The sequence below is a fragment of the Cavia porcellus genome, unplaced genomic scaffold (genome assembly GCF_034190915.1).
Source record: "Cavia porcellus strain 051 isolate PalLab524CR breed Dunkin Hartley unplaced genomic scaffold, mCavPor4.1 scaffold_7, whole genome shotgun sequence".
Taxonomy (NCBI): Eukaryota; Metazoa; Chordata; class Mammalia; order Rodentia; family Caviidae; genus Cavia; species Cavia porcellus.
This window is the reverse complement of record NW_026947490.1, coordinates 92,830,404-92,845,440: the sequence shown is the minus strand read 5'-3', so window position 1 is coordinate 92,845,440 and position 15,037 is coordinate 92,830,404. Positions and strand designations below refer to the sequence as shown.

At 39.6% G+C, this 15,037-nt stretch overlaps 1 long non-coding RNA gene across 1 annotated transcript in view; it reads left to right on the top strand.

Moving 5' to 3' along the window:
* LOC134477057 (uncharacterized) overlaps window positions 1-14,397 on the top strand; it is an 88,630-nt gene extending 74,233 nt beyond the window's left edge. The window contains exon 4 of the long non-coding RNA XR_010048962.1: window positions 13,918-14,397. This is a non-coding gene — a long non-coding RNA (uncharacterized LOC134477057). The remainder of the gene's footprint in view (window positions 1-13,917) is intronic.
* Window positions 14,398-15,037: the final 640 nt, after the last annotated feature.

Sequence of the window (15,037 nt, the reverse complement as noted above, 5' to 3'; positions counted from 1 at the left end):
TCCAAAAGTTTATTTTAGATTAGGGTGGTTTGTTTTTTTTTCATCTGAGCAGCATGTCAATGGGCTTCGGAGGACCACTGAAATCCCTGAGTACAAGCACCTATCTGCAAATGTGTGCTTAATATTAATGACAAGGAAATCCACAGGCTGCCATGGATTCTGATAGGGCTCTTTGAATTCTTGATGCTAGAATGGTGTTTAGTAATCAGCAGCTGGGACTTTCAACACACAAACCAGAAGTGAATTCATCTTGATGAAGCTTAAACCCCAGCAAGGGAGATAAGACATTTCACATAAATAATCGTAAATAGCTGGGCTTTGTGGTGCACAGCAGAAATCCCAGCACTTGGGAGTCTGAGACAGAAGAATCACTGCTAGTTCTAAGCCAGCCTGGACTACATAGTGCAAACTTGTCTCAAAACAAAGCAAATGAAATGGAACTAAACCAAACCAAAATATGCTAAGGATTTGGGACATTCTGAGACCAAGAGATAACTTTGAATGATGGACGCCTTTTTGTGCTTCAATCAAAATACCATTAACATACCTCACAGATCTAGAGAAAACACTCCTAAAATTCATTTGTACACAGAAGAAACCTAGAACAGCAAAGGAAATTCTGGGCAACAAAGGCAAGGCAGGAGGCATCTCAATTCCTGACTTGAAATTATACTACAAAGCCACAATAATAAAATCAGCATGGTCTGGCAAAGAAATAGACCTGAGGATCAATGCTACTGATTAGAACATACAAGTACAACTACAAAGACACTAGGCCACCTGATATTTGACAAAGGGGCTAAACATGTTCACTGGAAGAAGGATAGCCTCTTTAATAAATAGTGTTGGGAAAAACTGGCTCTCCACATGCCCAAGATTGTAACTAGATCCATGCCTATCACCATGCACAAAAGTAAAGTCTAAATGGATCAAAGCCCTAAATATTAAAACAGAAACACTAAATCTACTGGAGGACAAGGTAGGTAGATGTCTTGGAGACACAGGGGTAGGCAGAGAATTCATGAACAAAACACAAACTGCATGGGAAACACTTCAAAGAATCAACAACTGGGATCACATATTATTGAAAAGTTTCTGCACTTTAAAAGAAATCACCAACAGAGTGAAAAGAAAACCCACAGAAAGGGAAAGAATTATATCCAGCAAACTCTCAGACAAAGGACTTATATACAGAATACATAAAGAACTGAAAAACTTCAAGCCCCCAACTTCAAAGACCCTCTCCAAAAATGGGCATCTGAGATGAATGCACAGTTCTCAGATGAAGATATACAAATGGCAAATAAATACATGAAGAAATGTTCACCATCACTGGTCACTGGAGAAATGCAAATTAAAACGGTATTGAGATTTCATCTCACTCTGGAAAGAATGGCTGCCCTCAAGAAATCAACTGATAACGAATGTTTGCGAGGCTGCGGGGGAAAAAGGCACACTGCTCCACTGTTGGTGGGGGTGCAGACTGGTGCAACCACTGTGGAAATCAGTGTGGAGAATTCTCAGAAGCCTAGGATTGAAGTTACACTCAACCCAGCTCTTCCCCTCCTGGGTATTTTCCCAGAAAAACTGAAAAGGTCATATCACAGTGATATATGTGCACCCATGTTCATAGCAGCACAATTTGTAATAGCTAAATCTTGGAAACAACCATGGTGCCCATCAACCGCAGAGTGGGTAAAAAAGATGTGGTATTTTTATACAATGGAATATTAATCAGCTATAAAAGGATGATCTGGAGGCTTTCATAGGCAAATGCAGACAACTTAAGGCTATCCTCATGAGTGAAATAAATAAGGATCATATTTATAAATATCACATTATATTTCGAGTGTAAAAAGTAATAAGAAATGTAGGAGGAATAAAACCCAAATGTGTAATTGCTATTGTAAAAAGAGAGAAATAGAAAGTGCTCTAAAGGATGTAACTGCATGTATATTTAAGTGTATAAGATTGATAACATATTACTAGGTTTTTGTTGGATAGTTGAACCCAACTGTTTGCAGTCTCACTGTTTGAATGTCCACTTTGTAGGCTTTACTTTTGTAACTTGAACAACTATTTCTAAGAAGACAATATGTAATTATCAACTAGTGATTTCTTAGTGTTTATTTTTTTTGAAATTATGTATTATTTTTACCCTTTTCCTATTTTTTTCTTTAACTATAAAAAGACTGAATTAAGTGTATGCAGAGAAACAGAAGAAAGGGAAACATGTAAGATAACTAAGGGAAGGGGCACCTGTGAGACATTTGAAGCTAGCTGTTTACAAACCTTTGCTTTAATGATATGATGACATTTTGATACTTATGGCTAAAATATATTTTCTTCCCCAAATGTGAAACATTTCAAAAGGGTAGACCTCTGCTGATTTTAGCACTCTTTCCATGCCCGCATCTGCCTTGTTTGATCCTCTGAAAAGCAGATGCTGGGCTGCATTTGGAACCCTGCCTAGACGTGGTCTCGCAGTCGGACCTAGGTAATGGGAGGCTCGGACTTTTCCAGGTCCCATCTCTGCTGTGTGCAGCCCAGCTGAGGTGACACCCTGTGACCACGAGATGGCACCCCTGCACAGGCGAGGCAGTCCTGGATTTTTGGGGTTTAGCACGGTGGCTGGGATCCTGCACACCCCAGAAACTGACGTCTGAGCCTGATAAATGAGCTGATGAAGGAGCCAGAAAGTCAATCAGAGCTGTGTAAAGAGATTTTCAAGAAATCAAATTGATGGTATTGGAGGTGACAAAAAGCAGGAACTGCCTGTCTGCCTGTCACATTTACATTTTAAAAATGTGAGAGCCGCAGGCGGAACTGCTGGTGGGCCACAGATACGGCAGTGAATTAATATGCACAGAACTGCAGCCGGGCCTCCTCCAAAGCTGGCTCTTTCCCCATGTCTCTGTTTCTCTGTGGGGCTCTGGCCTGAGAGCTTTCTGAATTGCATCTTCGAGTCTTCTGTCTGTCTGTCTGTCTCCTCTGATATTTACTGTCCAGTCCAGGTGTGTGTGTCTTCAAGCTGTCCTCTGGGCGCCTGTTTCCCCTTCTATTTAATTATCATCATCTTTGTGTTACTTAAGTTTATAATAAAATTATTTTAGTGCTAAATAAAATCTCCAAACTATTCACTAAGCACACACACAAGCTCTTCCCACCACAGCCTTTAAGGCGAGTTACATTTTCATTTTGGCTTAATCAGTTTTTCATGTTTCCATGAGAGCCACAGGGAGTCATAGTTGTGTCACATGGTATATAAAATTCCGTTCAATTTTTTGCTTTTGTTTCCTGGGATTAAAAACTTGAGCTTTTTGTTTTGCTGGGTTTTCTTTGTGTCTACAACCAATTTGCCCTGGGACTGTGCCCTGACTGTGTGACGATCATGCACTGTATTTACCTGATGGCACTTTTTCAGGCCCACTCCCCTGGGGACCTGCAGATTTCCCTTCCCCTTCCTCCTGGGAATCTCTGTCCTGCTCTCCTGTGGTGTTCTACATCGCCTCTAGCTTTGTTTTTTGGTGGGAGAAGGCTTGTCTGGATGGTAAATAGGTTGAGCGTTGGCACATGTGGAAATGAATTTATTCCGCTTTTATGCCTGACTGTGCTTCTGGCGAAGGACAGGCTGTGTGGGAAATCATTCTGAAGGCACCGTTATGTCGTGTTCTGACAGGTCTGCTGTGGAGGATCTAAACGGCATTTTCTTATTGCCCCAGATGTTCTGAGATTTTACAGTGACACCAGTGCTCTGCTGTAGGTCAGCGTTCAGCAGCTCTCTAGGATTCTGATGGATGGCCTAGCTTCTAGAAAATCCGTTAGGAAAGAAAATACCCAAGCTTAGTCAACCAATAACTAACATTCTCATCACATTCCATCAGGCAGATTGATTTTTATGATGTGACCTTAAAATGATCAAATTGTGTTCTTCGTATTATTTGATACAAAGAAAAAGACTCCTGCTTTAAAATGTGTTACTGAAATCTTTCTTAATAAATGTCTGAAATACGGAATACAAGTTACATGTTTTCTGTCACTGTCCTCTACCCATGGAGAAATTTAAATCCAAATTATATTTAAACTCTTGAGTTGTAAAAACTAAATTTAGATAGTTGTTTCCTAATGCTGACCTTTGGCAAATGCAGAAAAAATACAACCAAATGTTTGCTTTCACCATCTACATTTAAAATACCAAATTTCAAATTTAACTTTGTTAAGATTTTGGTGCAGCTTTCTTGTGTAGATAAGGAGGGGTGCAGCCGTACAGACTCTGAAGTGTAGCCCAGAATCTTCGCTTCCCCTATAATCTCATTTAATTGCTCAGAGAATTACTTCTCCTGCTATTTACTTTGGTTAGATTTTGGTCCTGGGGAGGGAACCCAGGCCCTTCACCAGAGCTACCCCGCCAGGCCTTTTCTTTCTTTTGATTTTTAAGGCAGGATCTGGGACTTAGCACTTAGCACTATTTGCTAAGTTGCCAGGCTGGGCTCTAACTTGAAATCCTGCCTGAGCCTTCCAAAATGCTGGGATTATGGGCATGAGCCTCCATGACCCAAATGAGTGTCACCTCTTCGTAGATTCCTTGAGAAGAGTGAATAAACAATTTCCAAAGTGCCTTGGGCCAGCCACCTGGCACACCCTCAGTAAAGGCAGCTGAGCCCTGTTCGGGGCGGGGCACTGGCAGGCCAGCGTGAGGTGACAGAGGACAGGCCCTGGGACCAGGGGTCAGCGGCGCCCCAGCAGCACGCTCCTGGGCTTCGGGGAGAAAATTTGCATATCTTCAGAGAAATAATATACATCTTATCGCTGTCAAATATCTCATTACAGTTCTTGGGTATAATATAATGAATGTTTAAATAGTAGAAAGAACAATTTGGGAAAATCAATCATATATTATTTTTGAGAAAATTGCCTTAGCTGCACTAAGTTGATCTAAAAGAACACATTTTCCCCCCTAAAGATTAATGAGCTTTTAGATTATTTCTGAATAACAGCCTCCCAAGAAAGTGAATAAGCATCATTTTCTTAGCAATACCGCTTTTCACAGTGATATAAATTAGGAATTAGTAGTAGCTGATGCCTGCATGAATAATCCATCTTGTTGAAATACTGCAGCGGTCAGTTCCCATATCAGGTGCTGCCTTCTCTAGCTATAGTATGTCTTGGGATTCGCTAAGAAGCAGTTAACATTTTTTACCTTGCTGTGGAGGTGAATTTAATTGATAAATATGTACCTGAACTGTGATGATATGGGAAATTTTATTTAACAAACATCTGTCAAGAAGTATTTTCATTGTCAAAAAAGATTTTTCTTTTTAATGTAAAGCAACTCTACCTTCCTTCTGTCATGATTCTTTGAAATGTCTGCCAGTGTTTAGCATTTGATTAGAGAATTCAAGAGGAGTCTATTTTAATAGGATTATCAAAGGAAAATATAAAATATGAATAACATGAATAAAAACGAGCGTTTGATTTTCTATTTGTGAAATAAAAATGAAAAACAGAGCTAGTGGGAAATGTTGCATTTCTCTTGGGTGCGTCTTGGTCTGAGCCTTTCTTTTGAACCGCTTTTATTTGAGGGTTTCTTTTTATATTTAAAAGCTACTAACCTTGCAAGTGGACCTGCTGTAGTGGACCCCAGCTCCTTCCACATCAGTGCATGGAAATATTTTCCATGCGACTAATCCCCAGCGGGCACATTTTCCTACTTTAAATGGGATATTTCTAAACATTACCATTTCGACCAAAGTTATTTGATAGATCACTATTATTTATTGATACTGTGTAAGTCTCGCTGCCAACATAATCTTAATAAGTCATTACAAGTCCACCGGGTAAGCTATTTTTCCATTTCTTAAGCTTTAGTGCCTGTGCTGTATGGATCTGGCATTTAATAAATCACCGGAGGGCAGCAAACACATTACAGTCCTGGAGTCCAGGCTGTCTAGACAAAAGTGCATGGAGAGATCTTTCCACTCTCGATAGCGTGAGAGCATTTGTTTGCCGCAAATTGGTTCTGAATCAATTGCTCAGAAACTTGGCATCTCCATGCTTCCCTGGATGCAGGAGGAGGGCAAGACTAAGTGCGGCACAGGGCGCTTTTCTGCTCCCTCTTTAATTGAATAACCAAGAAGCAGGGTCGAAGAAACAAGTCCTCTGGGAAACGGGCCGAGGATTTTATTCTTTCAGACTCAAGAATTACTGTGCCAGCCTGCCTGTCCCACGACCGGCATGTATTCCAAACATGCGAGAGCCTGGACAAGTGATGTATTAGGTGTGCAGCAAGGAAATAGCAGCAAAGAGGAAAGGATTCCTTTCCTATCCACATGTGACGTGCACACATCTAGGTAAATCCTGTTTCCCCAGGTGAAGCCTTGTTTGAGACAGGAGGAGAAGAGTGGGGGAGAGAGAGAGAGAGACAGAGAGAGGGAGAGACAGAGAGAGAGAGAGAGAGACAGAGGGAGAGAGGGAGAGAGAGAGAGACAGAGAGGGAGAGAGAGAGACAGAGCGACAGAGAGAGACAGAGCGACAGAGAGAGACGGAGAGACGGAGAGACGGAGAGACAGAGAGAGAGACACACAGAGAGCAACAGAGAGAGAGAGGGAGAGAAAGACAGAGAGGGAGAGACAGAGAGAGACAGAGAGAGAGAGACAGAGCAACAGAGAGAGAGAGAGAGAGACAGAAAGAGGGAGAGACAGAGACAGAGAGCGAGAGGAAGAGAGAGACACAGAGAGACGACAGAGAGAGAGAGACAGAGACAGGGAGAGAGACAGAGAAAGACACAGAAACAGAGACAGAGAGAGAGCGACAGAGAGAGGGAGAGACAGAGAGAGACAGAGCCAGAGAGAGCAGAGAGAGAGAGAGACAGGGTGATGTTTCATTAGTGAGCATTTTGAAGCACAACTCTCTTAACATTTTCAGGGAAAGCTTGTTTTAGCAATGACGTGGACAGACTCAGGGTTGATTTGATGTTTGAAGTAGATTCATAGCAGTTCTTTTAATTCCTGCTGGTTAACTTAGAACCCAGTTTCCAGTACTAGCAGGGTCCAGGCTTCCTGCACTTCTCAGCTGTTCTGCTGCTTGAACCTGTTCTGCTGTTCCTTTTAACCTCTCTGATCTTTTCTTCCGGATTTGTGGCACCTATACTTTTTGCCTAATGCATTTCATTAAATTTCAGGGATTTTTTTTGGAAAAAAAGGAAGAAGAATGCCCAAAATAAGTCTAAGATCCCTTGAGTTTTGATGACACTAATCATTTAGAATTTTTATTCAAAAGTGTTTAGAGCACCTAGTGTATTGTCATAACATTTGACCCGCTTCCATACAGTTGAAACTATTTAGTTCCATCTATTCATAAAAAGAATACACTGTGGGTCTTTATTTCTGAACAAGTGGCCACTCTACGGCTGGCTTCTAACCTGACCTGGTTCAGCTATACACTAGTTGGTTTGATCTTATATGGAGCCCACATTTTAGTGTAAAGTACTGACTTGTGAATGTAACTCAAATTCTGCCCTCATTTCTTCTGTGCATCTCAAGACATTTGAATGCTGAAAACATTACTGGACAAATAAATAAAAGCACCCATTTGGAAAACATGATTGGATAGCAATGACACTGTGTTTATGTCCCAGGTGACCTGAGGGAAAAATGAGTGTCTCTCATCATGAACGCTGCAGGGACTCCTCGAGAATTAGACAAAAGCAGAAAAATAGAATGTAGCTTCTAGTTAGTGATTAGTGCATTCCCTCTCATCTTTCTGAACAGACTTAAGTTCTACTATTTCTTAAAATGATTGTGTCCAGTGATCTATATGCTTCTGTCTTTTAGGTCTTTGACTCTAAAAATTGATTCAACCAAAAATCATAAATATGAAGGCCATTGTCCAGCAACGTATGTCTGCTGGTCATCACCCACCTTTAGGAATGTGATCCAGGGGTTGTGACCAGCTGTCAGCAGATTTGTGCTTCTGGGGCGAGCATCAACAGCAGGCAGATGGGATGAATGTACATTTGGGGTGGTCAGATGGTATCCGGAAGACTTCTGGTATATCCAAGTGACTTTGCAATACATATTTCTAAAATAGTCCTCTTAGATTAAGGGTCTAGGTCTGGCAAGAATTTTGGCTTTGTTTCTGTAACACATATGATGTTGGTCCAGTGTGGAGAAGCAGACAAGACTTTGGAAAAGGTGACAGATAAGAAAGTAATTTCTTACAGCATTAATTGGAAGTGGAGGAAGACAAATTGAAGGGGTAAGGTTACTTAAGCGGAAATTTCTCCTCGTCTGTATCATTACCTATTTAAAATATTTCTCAATTAGCATCGGTTTTCTACTTAGAATCCAAATTCACCAAAAACAGAGACTTAGTATTTAACTCCATGGGCCCTAGAAAGAAATACTGCATTTTTATTCTTCATCACTATTAGTAAAAATCAACCTCTTTAATCACCAATATCAGCAGGGTAAAAACTTTACAGATTTTATCTTTCAGCAAAGAAGAGAACACATTGAAAAATACTCTGACAAGAAAATATTTCTTTTAGAAGTCAAATTTAAGAATACTTTGCAAAACATTTCTTTTTTCCCTTTTCCATATGTTTTGAGCATACGGATGCCTGGAATAAATTCACCTAGAGGCCATTCTGAAAACGCAGCAAAACCAAAGAATTTTTATGTGTGATTGGCAAATCACAAGAGTGCTAATTTAGAAGAATGCTAAGAAGTAAAGATACTTCTGTGAGCTTGGAATGCTTACCCCAAGCGTCTTTCAGCTGCCAGCAGCCTCTGAACACTTGGGCCCCGCGCGCTCTGTGGGTAGGCATCCTCCCTTCCTGGGTTCAAATCCATCGCTGCGGTGATTACCCGGTAAATCTGGGTTCTGTGCAAACAGCCAGTTTGGAGAAATGGTGGCACCTTGCTGCCTCATGACTCGCAGATCTCAGAGAATTTTATCAACATTTACTTTTGTGAAAGAATTGTTGCCTGTGGATTATTGAAACTACATCTCAGGAAAAGTACTCAGACCTTTTTGGCTGCTTTGATAATAATAATATTGTAGGAACGGATGACAGTTACATGTTACTGCTGTGACTCACATGGACTCATTTGATCCTCAAGACACCAACAAGATGAAGCAAAAATATTGTATTGGTTTTATAGTTCATTTATGCTCAGAAATGAACAGTGGAGTGGCTTTCAGGTATCTGAGGATGCAGCTGGTGTCTGGGCCTGTGCAGGGACCAGAGTGGTTCCAGCTCGTGTTTTTGTCCGTGTTTCTCCCTGTGGTTTCATTTCTGCATTGGGTCCTGTGTTTGCTTTAGCTGCCAGCTAGCCGCTCTTCTTCTGGCTAACAGTGGCTTCCTACAGCCTTGCCCGGCACTTGAGTTTACCAAGTCATCACTGTGTAAACTCTTCTGGGTTGGCTCCTGGTCTTGTGTCCTGCAAACAAGGTGGAAAGCATGAGTGTGGAAGAGAACACAGCTCGCAGAGCATGGGGCTGTGCTTGGAAAGCAGAAAAATGTGTGGCACAGGGGGCGCTCAAGACTTTCAGGGAAGGAAACTTCCCAGGAGACCTGAGGTTCAGTGTTGCGGACAGTGGTGATACCCCTCCTCAGCCCCATTGCTGTGCCTTGGACTCCGTCTACAGATTAAGTCTCTGCTCTGTTGCCTTGGCTGGGCGGTGGGTGGGTCATGGGACTTGCCTTGGATCCTGAGATGTCAGCAGAACTGCTGTGTGTCACTTGTGAGGATGTTTAAGAGCCAGCCTGTGGTTCTCCAGTGCCTGATCATTGAAGTCCTAGGGAGCAAAAATAAAGATGGAATGGGGCAGAGATTCATGCGCCCAGGATAAACATGTAGGCTTGAAGAAGAAATAAGGCTTTGCCTTCTGAAGCCATCGAGATTTTAGGGTAGTTGGTTTTCTCTGTTTATCTTAACAAATATGTCATAGCCTAACACATAAAATCATCTTAGCAGCAGGCAGAAATGGGGAAAATATACTCTTGCTTGGTAACCTCATTTCAAATGAGCTTTTGCTAAACATGTGGATTCTAATCATACCATGCTGGAATACAACGTTCCCTCCATATCTGTGAGTTTTACATATGTGGAGTCAACCAACCATGGATCCAAATATTTGAAAAATAAATTGCATCTATTTGAAAGGTGCACAGTTTTTCTTGTCATTATTTCTTTTAAAATATAGTACAGTATCTATTTACATGGCATTTATACTTCTTAGGTATTACAGATACTCTAGAGATGATTTAAAGTGCACAGAAGGAGATGTGTAGGGTAAATGCAAATACTATGAATATTCTAGAATTTTTCTAGAATATTCTAGAATATTCTAGAATTTTTGTATTTGTAGTGGGCCTTGAGATCACTATGCTCCAACACTAATGGGTGGCTGCTTAAGTCTGGGCCTCCTCTGACGTCCTAAAACTCAGTCCTAGGCAAAATGATGACACCGAGGAAGCTTCTTGCTAATCTGACTGTGGTCCTCTTGTGTGGGAATCGATGGCTAAGGGGCACGTTCAGACTGTTCTGCAGCCCTGCACCTCACCTTTATGTCTCTCATGATGGCATATCACACGCACTTCTCTACCTCACCACCCTTTCATCCAATCTTCTCTTAGGTTCAGATTCTAGATGCTGTAAGGCCACGGTTCTCTCATGTTGTACGGTAGCACCAGTGGATAAAAACAGCATGCATGTGCCATTACATACTTATGGTGGTGTGTCGGTTCACAGATGCTTTTGTTTGTGAACAATGCATTTACAAACAGAAGCATGTGGCCAAGTTTTGTTCTTGTTTTCTTCTATATTGAATGTAATCGCCATCTTTCCCACAAGAACATTAACATGGGCATCTTTTCCAGAATTGTAGGACAAATTAAATTCATGAATCGAGGTACCACTATCCTTTCTCCATTTAAAAGAGCCACATTAAAAAGTAGAAAACAAATAAGTGATATTAATTTTACTAAATAATTTTATTATTAATAGATTTTTATTAAAGCCAATATATACAGAGTAGCATTTGTATAAGTAATTCAAGTGATCATTGCTGAAATATATTTCATTCTTTCATTTCAGAAAGTCTTTGAAATCTAGTGTGTGATTTACATTTACAGCACATCTCAGTTTGCACCAGTCACAGAAGTCATATTTACATATATACATATCTACTATGTGCCTATTGGTACCATCCTGAATGGCCTAACACTTTAACAGCCAATCCTTTCATAGGCAGTTTATGGGACATAGGGAGGAAACCAAAAATGACTCTTTCGTTTTTTTTTTTTTTATTTAAAGAAAAAAAAAAAAACCCAAAACAGTATAAGGGTACAAGTAATACAGAATTACAAAGAAAAAAAAAGGTAAGAAATCACTAGTTAATAGATTACATATTGTCATCTTAGAAATAGTTGTTCAAGGTACAGGATTAAAGCATACAAAGTGGACATTCAAACTGTGAGGCTGCAAACAGTTGTGTTCAATGATCCAACAAAAACTCAGTAATATGGTCATCTATCTTAACACGCCTAAACACACTTGCAGTTGTATCCTTTAGAGCAATATTCTTTTTCCTCTCTTTTTTACAACAAAATTTACACATTTTGGGTTTTATTACTCTCATAGTTCTTATTACTTTTTTTTGGAGGAGAATAAAACCAAATATGACTAAACAAAGCAGTCAGTCAAAACAAAGGATGGACATAGTACTTGATGTAAAAACAGAATACAAGGTGATCAACAATGGTTACCATAATGCCTCTTGCTTCCTTAAAAAGAGTTGCCTATATAATTAGGTATAATAAAATTGAACACAACAGTATAGAACAAGACCAATAAAACCTAAACATTGGAAACATTACAGGACTTCAAAAGAAGATAATCAAACCAGAATGGGCATCATAGTGAATCTTATTGCCTTCAAAGTAGTTGCCTATACCCTCAAACTTGATACTATCAAACAGAATGGACCAGAGTCTAATCAGTCAAAACAAGATAGTGGGAGTAATACAGGGCTTCAAATAAAGTTAATAGAAAATCAAAAAGTTACTATAATATATCCTGCTAATTTTTTTGATTTTTTCCCTTAATTAAAAAAATAGTAATAAAAATAAATAAATGTTTTTATGAATAAGGGGGAGACAAAAATGACTCTTTCTTTGGTGCCATTCTTCTCACCTCTCTGGGTGTATAGAATAATCTGAGTAGCAATTTGTGGATGTAAAACAAATGAATGCCAGTGAGGACTTCCTGGCAGACAGGACTGCCAAAGAAAAGTTGCTCTGCCTTGGTGCATGTCTGTTGAGCGTCTTTTTTCTGTGTTTTCTAGATCTGCCTGAGGGTAGGCTTTGTTCTGTTCTCTGTCTGGGTGTAAGACTGTGACCCAGGCTTCCCTTGGTGAATCACAAATGAATGTTTGGATGTGGTGCACAGGGTACAGAGTTTTAGGCTTGAGGGGTACTAAAGCTGCAGTTTCCTTAAAAATGTAATCAATGTTTGATTCTTCCAATTTGACTAAAGCCTAGAAAGTCGAGTAGTCCAAGTGTAGTTTTACAGGAATGCAGATTTTACTGCTCAGGCTGCTCACGAAGAGGGAAGATTTAATTTCTACTTGCTCTCTCTCTCTCTCTCTCTCTTTTTTTGGACTCTAGGAAAGAAAAAAAAAAAAGACAATTAACATTAATTACCTAAAGAAGGAAAAATCCAGTGCAGAACGTCAGACACTATGAGAAACAAAACTTAAGTGTTTAAATTAATGTATCTAATGGCTTCTCCAAAGCAAATTGAAATCTTTCTACATAATAGTAATTTAAATGATTCATGGTAAAAGTCAAGCAAACTCATCCAGTCATCAGTCAGTCCACCAAATGATGGGGTTAGAAGAATTGTACATTGAAGGCGAAAAGCAGGTTATTTCACACAGCAGCTGGGTTGTTATCCAAATTAAATAACTCAAATGAGGGAAAGTTATGTCCTCCTCAGTCACAAATCAACAGTCGTGGGCCCTGATGCATGTTTAATTGGCAGCACCTTTCCCTACATACGTCAGAATGGGGATTCAGGAAACATCTCTTTAGCTGCCTGGGCATTTTTATAATGCTTATCATTCTAAAACTGCAGAATCTGGGGTGGTAAAAATGGGACCACAAGAGACAAAGGCTTTTGTGAGCACTGTAAATTGTGTGTGTTAATGTCATTAAGCCATTATAAAATTCAATTTCCATGTGGGTTTAAAGACAATTTTTAAAGTCAACTACCTACCAATTAATGCAAAAATAAATGATGCTGTTTTGAGAATTAGTCTTCAGCTTTGAAGAAGGCTTGTTTTAAATGTCAAGGGCTTGTTTTAATGAACACTGGGATCAGCAAATGTTTCCCAGTAGAAAAGGAAATAGTTATTTGAGAAACCCCAAATTGCCTTTTATTGAAGGCGTTTGGTAGGTAATGCATAGAGTTAGAAGCATTTCGTATATTTTGCTTTGATAATTGGATGGAATCCATTCCACTGATGAAACAGTTCTTCTCTTGAACTTTACAAGCTAGTGCCCTTCAGAGACTGAATTGTGTTTTGAGAGCAAACAGATACTAAGAGCTCGAGAATCCTGGGCATGGCCGTTGGTGGTACAGAGCAAAGGCTTAATACTCGAAGCCCCTACACACGTGCCGGAGTGGCCCGAGAAGGCCTTGTGTTTGGGAGGAAAAGAGAAAATGGGAAGATCTCCTATGCCTCTTCACTTCCCAACCTGGACATGTAAGCTATAGCTGTGACATTTGCAACAATAGAATTCCATCTTAGGAACTGTCTTAGTGTAAAGTAAGAGTAGAAATAAACCTGATTTGAATTTATAAGACTTTCAAATTAGCATATAAAGTGATGTGAGATGTTTTCCTGCAGGTTGCACAAATGTGTGTCGTCGTGCATGAAGCTGGAGACCTAAGCCAGAGAAGCTGAGGGAACACATGGCCTGTGAGCAGGTGACGGGGTTGCTCTGTGACTCTCTGTTTAAGGGGCACCCACAGATTAAGAGGAGCTGACTGTTTCTCAGTGGGGATTCTCAGGAGATGTCAGAGCTCCAGTTTTTTGTGAGTAACTCCTAATTTTTAAATATTGGCAACAAGTTCAAATTAAAAGACCCAACAACCTGAAATAAAAATCTCTGTGTGAGCCAAACAGAACAAGAGTGTGAAGCAGGCGCGATCAGCTGGCCTTTGGATGTAATCTCTGTTTTATTGCTTTTAGGAGGAAGAAAAATTCCATGATTGCAGTTTTCTTTTTGAAGAGTTTGGCGCCTTAAAGTAGGCCTTAATTAACTCATCTGTTCTTATTTTACATAAGCCCTGTTCTAGGTCCGTTTTACTTTGGATTGGATATTTTCTGAGCTGTGAAATACTCTCTGAATCTTTCAGTTATTTAAGTTCTGTCTTAAATGTAGATTTCATCATAAAGCTATCTTTAATTCTTTTTCCCATAAGCCATCTCCCAAGTATTTTTTAAAGCTCATCAATATAAATGTTTGTGTCTGTTTTATTTGTTTCTCATGGTTAGAAGAGGGAAAAAGAGATTGATTGTAAGGGTCATAAAAGTAATGATGCATTTAATGAAAACATGTATTTTATAGATAAAATAAACTTTAAAAAATAACTTGAAGCTAGTACCCAAATTAATGGAATGAAATGACCTTCAAAAAGTGATTTCTTTATATTCAGGTCATTTGCTTTGCTTGTATTTACTTATTTTCGATTTGATTTTTAAATTTTTGTTTTGATGACCTCATTCTACTTATTTCAAATCCTCCATAAAACTTTGCAAGTTTCTGATGAGCCTTGTAAAATTCTGAATTCTCTCTAGTTATCCTAGTTTAACTGCCTGCAATCCCAATGAACTATTGCTTTGGAGAAACACTTCAGTACTTTCTTCCTTTAAAATAAATTTATTGAGCACTTGGTATAGGCAATAAATTCGTGCTTTCATGCAGATTACATCACAGTAGAAGAAAAGTCATCAGATAGTCATC